This window comes from Epinephelus moara, chromosome 4 (assembly GCF_006386435.1).
Source record: "Epinephelus moara isolate mb chromosome 4, YSFRI_EMoa_1.0, whole genome shotgun sequence".
NCBI lineage: Eukaryota > Metazoa > Chordata > Actinopteri > Perciformes > Serranidae > Epinephelus > Epinephelus moara.
The window spans coordinates 4,091,195-4,098,798 of record NC_065509.1 but is presented as its reverse complement, the minus strand read 5'-3'; the positions used below and the strand labels follow the sequence as shown (position 1 = coordinate 4,098,798).

Here is a 7,604-nt window from a genome sequence, read left to right as displayed (position 1 = left end):
GACAATATATTTGTATTCATATGGTTATGTTTTTTTTTTAAAGTGGGGTAGTATGAGGTACTTATCTGTAGTAAGTGTTTTAACAACAGTAGATTGCAGTCGGCACAACCCCAGTTTGGAGAAGCAGGTTGGAGTCCGACATGGAAGCTAAGCAAGCTACTGCTGAGGAGGGGGTCAGCAATCAGTCAGTCAGCAATTTCTAATGGGGAACTGAAGCTGTTATGTCACTCTCTTCCAGGCCAGACTCCATTTAGAAAAAACGGTAATTTAACATCCCCGAAGACAGGAGCTGCTGGTCTACAGCTGCCTCGATCAGGTATTTGGTTTGTGTAATTGTGTGACTTTGGCATTTAAAAGGGTTAGTTCAGATCAATCAAAGTCACACAATAAAGTAACTAACTGATGGAAACAGCAGTACACCTGCAACGTCTGCATTCAGCGAGCTAAAATTACTGTTTATGTTAATGGAGTCTGTTGGCTATGAAGAGGGTGTAGCTGTGGAGCTGAAGCCATCAACGGCTTCCCCATTGGAACAGGTTGTCTGACCAAAGAGTAAAGTGGTGAAAATACTCTCAGTATAGACTTAAACTGACATTGACTATTTTGGGAAGGACTTTTTTAGGTAGCTAAAATATGTTTTACTGTAGACCCCCATCCACAACAGTAAATTACTTAGCTTCTGTGTCGGACTCCAGCCTGCTTCTCCAAACTGAGGGTGTGCCAGCTGACATCTACTGTAGGAGGGTCATTCTTACTATTCGGTGGCATTTCAGCCTGGTTTACTTCTATCAAGAAATGTAAAATTTAAAATTTGTCATCTAAAAAGACTTGTTATACTGAAAGAAAAATATATTGGTCCAGCTCAGGATATTATGATTTAATCATTTTTAACAAATTTTTTGCATGTGACAGAGACCAAATGCCCACCGTGTTACAGGACATTCTCATCTCTATTAATATGTGGTTTGAATGCACAGTTATTATAATATTTATGTTTTCTTACTTTATCCTTGAAATATACAAGTACTCTTAAACAACAAACATACAAGTTATGGCTATGTACAGTACCACAGTCATTAAAGGTAGCTGTAATCAAACCTCTTCTAAAAAGCCCACCCTGGATCCAGAGGTGTTAGCCAACTATAGACCAATATCTAATCTTCCCTTTATGTCAAAGATCCTTGAGAAAGTAGTCACAGACCAGCTGTGTGATTTTCTCCATGATAATAATTTATTTGAGGAATTTCAGTCAGGATTTAGAGTGCATCATAGCACTGAGACAGCACTAGTTAAAATTACAAATGATCTTCTGATTGCTTCAGACAAAGGACTTGTCTCTGTACTTGTTTTATTAGATCTTAGTGCGACATTTGACACAACTGACCATCAAATTCTGCTACAGAAACTGGAACATTTAATTGGCCTTAAAGGTTCTGCACTAAGCTGGTTAAAATCTTATTTATCTGATCGTTTTCAGTTTGTCCATGTTAATGATGAATCATCTTGACATACTAAAGTTTGTTTTGGAGTTCCACAAGGTTCTGTGCTCGGACCAATTCTGTTCACTTTATATATGCTTCCCTTGGGTAACATCATTAGAAATCACTCTGTAAATTTCCATTGCTATGCAGATGATACACAGTCACCTCAAAAATTATTTGTCTGATGACATAGTTTCTCTGGATGGCATTGCTCTGGCCTCTAGCACTACCGTAAGAAACCTCGGAGTAATATTTGACTAAGATTTGTCTTTTAATTCCCATTTAAAACAAACCTCACGGACTGCTTTTTTTTCATCTGCGTAATATTGCAAAAAATTAGGCCTATCCTGACCCGAAAAGATGCAGAAAAATTGGTCCACGCTTTTGTTACCTCTAGGCTAGGATATAAAATATCCATAAACCCGAGATGGAGATGTAATAGGAGGTTTAACAGTTTTCTTAACAGTTGAATGGAATGCATGTTTAGGAAAGTCAGTATCTCCCCTCGTGGCTGTGGCTCAGGAGTTAGAGTGGGTCTTCCACTAATCAGAAGTTTGGCTCCTCCCTGGCTCCCCCAGTCTGCATGTGGAAGTATACTGAACCCCAAATTGCTCCCATTGCTGTGTGAGTGTGTTTAAGCTGAATAGCAGGTTGCACCTAGTATGGTAGCCTCAGGCCACAAGTGTGTGTGAATGTGACATTTAGTGTTAAAAGTGCTTTGAGTGGTTGGAAGACGCGCTATACAAGCGCAGGTCCATTTACCATTCTCTTGATGTTCTTTGATGCACGCACGGGACAGTGGAGTTCCTTGTATAGACAGTGATTTGTCTCTTTTTTTTAGTATTTCCCATTATTTCATGTGTTGTATAAATACTTCATGGAGGGCTTCGTGATAAGCAAGAACATGACAGGTTGAAATATTTTCTAGTGAGCTCATGAATAGTGTTATTTGAAATGTATTTTTTTCATTGCTTTTTGGGTGGTTTCGTAAGGATATTGTATCTCCTGTCCATGAATGCGCTGCAATGAGACATTTGAATAAACCAAGGTTGATGCCATGAAGAGGATTAAGTATAGGCAGATGATACTGTGCTCTGTTGATGAGCTCAGGGAAATGAATCTTACCTTTTAGTGGGAGTATCTGTTCTTACTATGGTGTCTGAACAATGCCCACAATAAGCCAGCTAAATCTGGAAACAACATAGTGTCCATGCTGGCATTTTCAGGTTGTCAGTTTTTGTGAAGATGTTCGCCCCCCCCCCCAAAAAAAAAAAAAAAAAGATTGGAGTGGGAGTATGGAAACGATAGGGGGATGAGTCAGACAGATAAAGCCTGGCTAAATCCATGTCCCCTCCTGTTTTTCATCATCATTGCTACGGTGTTTCAGTAAAGATGGATTCATGATTTACTTACGTTTGCTGTCAGACAAAGTCCAGGGGCTTTTATTAAGACATGTGAACAGTGACTTGCTGAATGCACTCAATTACCTTGAAGTCCTCAGGTTTTCACACTGTCTGCCAGCTACTTACAAGCAACAAAGAGCAATAGGCGGTGGGCCGAAGCCGCCATTCCTTGTATTTAAACGATCCCTATCGGGGGAGGACCCAGATTTTTGTTGACAACTTCTTAAGTTTTCAATAAATCAAAAGAAAATTGTTGCCACCGGTACTTCTTGCACATTTTTGTAGATCGGTAACTTTATCACGTTACATTTTTTCCGGCAAACAGAGCAGACAGCTACGTCCGGGGTCCGACATGCGTGACGTGATTGTAGTTATTATCCAATGGGACGCTTGGAAAAAAGAAAAAAACCCTTGGAAAAATGGCGCTGCATGTAGAGCCACCGAGAGCCACACATACATGGCCTATTAAGTCTCTTTTATGTCTTCAATACATAACTTGGTCTTACGTTACAGACTTTTTTAAACAGTCTGTGTAGGTACCATGTATATTTTCTCTGTTAGCTTTATACAAAATAAACATATCTGATTTCACAAATTTGAGGTCTGTTATCTTGCTTGGGAACTTCACCTGTCATTTATCTGTCAAAATGATGAAACGTCTTAAAAACGACCCTCCTCCCGCCACTATATTAATCTTTGTTGCTATTTTTTAATTTGTTTGCTAGCATTACATTAGCATAAGAAATGGAGTGCTGTATGCATATAATTCAGAAAGATGGACCAATCACTCCTTTTACAGACACAGGATGGCAAAAATTTATTAAATCAGTGTTTGAGTGGAAAGATTTAGGGACTGAAGAGAGTCTTATAGCTGAAGAGGCAGTGCAGAGATTTAACTTTAACAGCCAGTAACCTGCTGAATATGCTATACCAGCTAATGCTGGCTATCACTGCTACATCAATTTTACTGATATAACAAAAATAAAACGAGCCCAGAAAAGAAAAGGAAGCTTTAATTCAAAAGGAAAATGGAACAGAACGTTGGTATCAAACATGCAGTGTGAAACTGTAAATGTGGATCTTGAACTTCAAATCTGAATCTTGAAAGCTGAATCTCTGAACAAAGAAAAGAAATTAGGAGCTACAATGACATCCTCTCACACGATCAGGTTCTGACAACTCAAGTTTATTGTGCGTAATTCACTGTTCAGACATAAGCTTTGTATTTCACTCTACTCAAATGAGCAAAACCCTAGTCAAAATCTATTCGATAAATCAGATCACTGCATTCTCACCCACTTGATTCCATCACAGGAGGGAGTCATTTGCCCATCTAGCTGCAGTGAACACTGTTGAGATGAAGAAAAGTGCTAACTTAAATTAAGCCCCTCACTCATTCACATTACTTCTGAAGTCCAATAAAGTGCTCAGTAACATTCACAAACTACATTAATTAAAAACAGCAAGGGGAAAACACGCAGTTGTTATTTCCATTTAATCTCAGATAAGGTGACCAGATTTCTGAAATGAAAAGCAGGGACATTTCAAGTTCAGAGTACAGAAGTCATTAAATATTATTATGAAATAAATATATATGCATTTTCATGTATTTTGACAACTTTCAAAGAATGCAATGGACCACCGTGTCATTGTGGTCTACAGGCGTAAATGTTTTGTTTTTTATTTTCTTGTCATTAAAAGGACATTTCTTTTCCTCCTGCTTCCTTTTACTCTTCTATCAGTAATCTTCCTCTCCTAAAACAGAGCCACATCATAATATATTGTAATAGCTATCACATGGTAATGTTCACAATTCACTATAATACAGCCACACCAACAACAGTATATGTTACTGTCAGTGAAATAAGTCTTCAGTCCGCTCCAACTCTGACTTAATTCTTCTTTTGCCCTCATAAAATAGCTTCTGTCTTCTGTGGAGTAAATGAGTAAAAATATGGACAGCGCCACTCTGCCAATGCAACCCACATAGCGGTCACAGGTAGTACTGCATCAGTCTGTGCGCAACCAGAATCAGAGCTGTGGCGTCTATTTCACTTGTGTTTTTTTAATCCACAGTTGAAATTGGGGACATTTCCGGGGACAGCTCTAGCTCAGGACAGGTCAGCCAAACTGGGGATGTCTGGTCACCCTAATCTCAGGTGATCTACTGAAATAACACAAAAGTAAAATCCCAACATTTTTATACAACTGCTATTTTCCCCCCCAAGTGAGATAGGACAGAATAGTATGGGACCTATTTAAGAAAAATATGCAAGCATTAGTACTCCCTATTCCGGACACACACGTACTAAGCCAACTATTAAAACAACAGTATGTAACTTTGGCTGCGACACGCGGCTTCGACAACTGAAACTTCACCATGCATGTTTATGCGTAAACGTGCATTTATGCTGCAGCTGCAGCAGTGGGTAGTTGGGGACAGCTCTGCTAAATAAAAGGCTGCAGACAGACAGAGCAGTGGTAGGACATCAGAGGGAAAACCAGAGGACATTTTATCCATAAAATATGACCCGGTTTTACTAAAACTGCTGTTTTGTGCGACATACTAACGTGCATAGTTTAGTTTTTTGAAGCCACGGGTCATGGTCAAAGTTACAGAGTGTTGCTTTAACAAGCACTACATATATGAATAAAGATGTGTCTTCACATACAGTAATTGTGATGTCACGATGCAGTGATGTAGGGGAATAAGAATGGTGCACAGCCTCAAACCAAGGTGAAGCCTGAATCTGTGGATGTTTGTCTTTTAGTGCTAGAAGTAGCAACAGAGACAGAGGATGGTGAGGAAACTCCGGCAAAGACACAGGCTCTAAGATCACACACAAGTGACTTCCACACGTCTGAGAGAGCACCACACTTGCTCCCAATACAGTGTTTGATTTGCAAACATGAAAAATACAGATATGAAGCACACAGCCGGAAGAGAATAAAAGAAAAACTTTCTCGGTGTGAAACACTCACTGCAGGGAAGTTACTTCTTGCTGCTGAAGAAAGACAGGATGAGAGTCTGTTTCTACACATTCGTGACAGGGACCTAGTGGCTAGTGAGGCACGATACCACTTCTCCTGTTTCAGAGACTACACACGGTACCTGTCAAAAAAGAAAAGTGAGAACACAGAAAGTGTGTGTGATGACTCCTGCAGGAGGGGAAAATGATGTAGCTTTCTATATAATGTATATGTTATGTTTTGTTTCTTTGTTACAAACTCTCTAATGCTACACATGTGATTTACAATCAGTTCAATCACTTTCCAAAAACCTTACTTTTTTTTGTTTAGCTGTTAGCTCTCTTCTGCTGTTTCCATGGAGGTTATGTGAGGAAACAATGACAACATTGTTTACACATCATCATAGCGTGTTTGCTTGGTTTATGAGACTCAGTGATGTTGGACTCAGTGATGTTGGTCAGCAGATACTCTAATAAACGTGCAACAATCCCGGTTATTTCTACCACAATTAAAGACTTAAGAGACCTAACGTAACCCAATGAGAAATAAGATGCAAGCCACTTCAGCTTCACTTTACCCGTAAAGTGCGTGAAGCTGCTAGCAAGCGCTTTTTGCTAAAGCTAACGCTAACGTTACTTTACACTTGCAAAACGTCACCATACGTTTGAACTCAATACTGTACAAAACACAAGTTGCAAGTCATGCGTTTGAACTCAATACTGTACAAGACAATACAAGTTGCAAACATGTTTTTAATAATATAACAACGTTACTTACTTGTCTCCGTCGTGTCCATCTGCCGATTCCTCCGTTGAACAGCTGTGCTCAGTGTATCTAAATCCGATAGGCTAACGACGGCCCTCCCTCGAAATCTTAGCGTTCTATTGGTCAAACTGTTATAGTAGACTGCAGCGTTTGCCTGAATATTGAACAAACTTTAAATTATAATTGTGGAAAAATGTGCAAGAATATAGAGTGGCAACAACCCGGATCTGATGAAGAATAAAATAATCTTCACAATTTTACAAATCCAGGTTGTCCCTGCACCGGGATCATTACTTTGTAAAACTAATGCAGATACGCAGCTTAGGCCCACCGCCTACAAGAGGCAAGTTGGCAGGGAGCTGCTAACTTTGCAAAGAGCACTAAAGAGTAAACTCAGACCTGCACGAAACAGCACAGCAAAGGCTTTGTCCTCCATGGATTTGGTATTGTAAGTGGGCTGAGCATAGCACAGCCACAGCACATGGCTAAGTAAGACTTTTTAATCTGTCAGTGCACGTGTGTTGATTTTGTTTAATGCTCATCACTGAGTTTGATTGTTTTGATCTCTTTGTAGTCAGATTATTGAGCTGTTGTGTGCTTCACACAGTTATTATAGATTTGTATTTTTCAGTAGTTTTTAAATGTATTTAGTTTGTATGTTCTGTTTTAAATTCAGTTTACATTCAGTTAGTTTCCAGAGTGGGTTTGCTCAGTACAGTTTAGTTTTTATTGTTTTAAAATGTTAAGTTTTAGTTTAATTTTTATTAGTTTTATTTTTCTTTTAAAGTTTATTTTAATATGAGGGTTAATTGTCAGGGGCAAAATTTAAGAAGTAGGTATTACAATAAAAATACAACACTGTGTGAAGGTAACTGACTGACAGTCGTGAAGAAATCCCAGCCTTATGGAGTTAGATTTGTCTCATTAATACCTGTAAATGCACAGAGGGTGATCTACAAATATTTCTTGATCAGCACACATTTCA

The 7,604-nt window shown here is 39.0% G+C and overlaps 1 long non-coding RNA gene across 1 annotated transcript; it reads right to left on the bottom strand.

The window, feature by feature from the left end:
• Positions 1 to 3,924: 3,924 nt before the first annotated feature.
• On the bottom strand, positions 3,925 to 5,996 carry LOC126389367 (uncharacterized). Its single transcript, XR_007569850.1, has 3 exons — positions 5,867 to 5,996; positions 4,180 to 4,233; positions 3,925 to 3,998 (listed from the first exon to the last, which is right to left on the bottom strand). It is a non-coding gene; the product is annotated as an uncharacterized LOC126389367 (long non-coding RNA).
• Between the last annotated feature and the right edge of the window lie 1,608 nt (positions 5,997 to 7,604).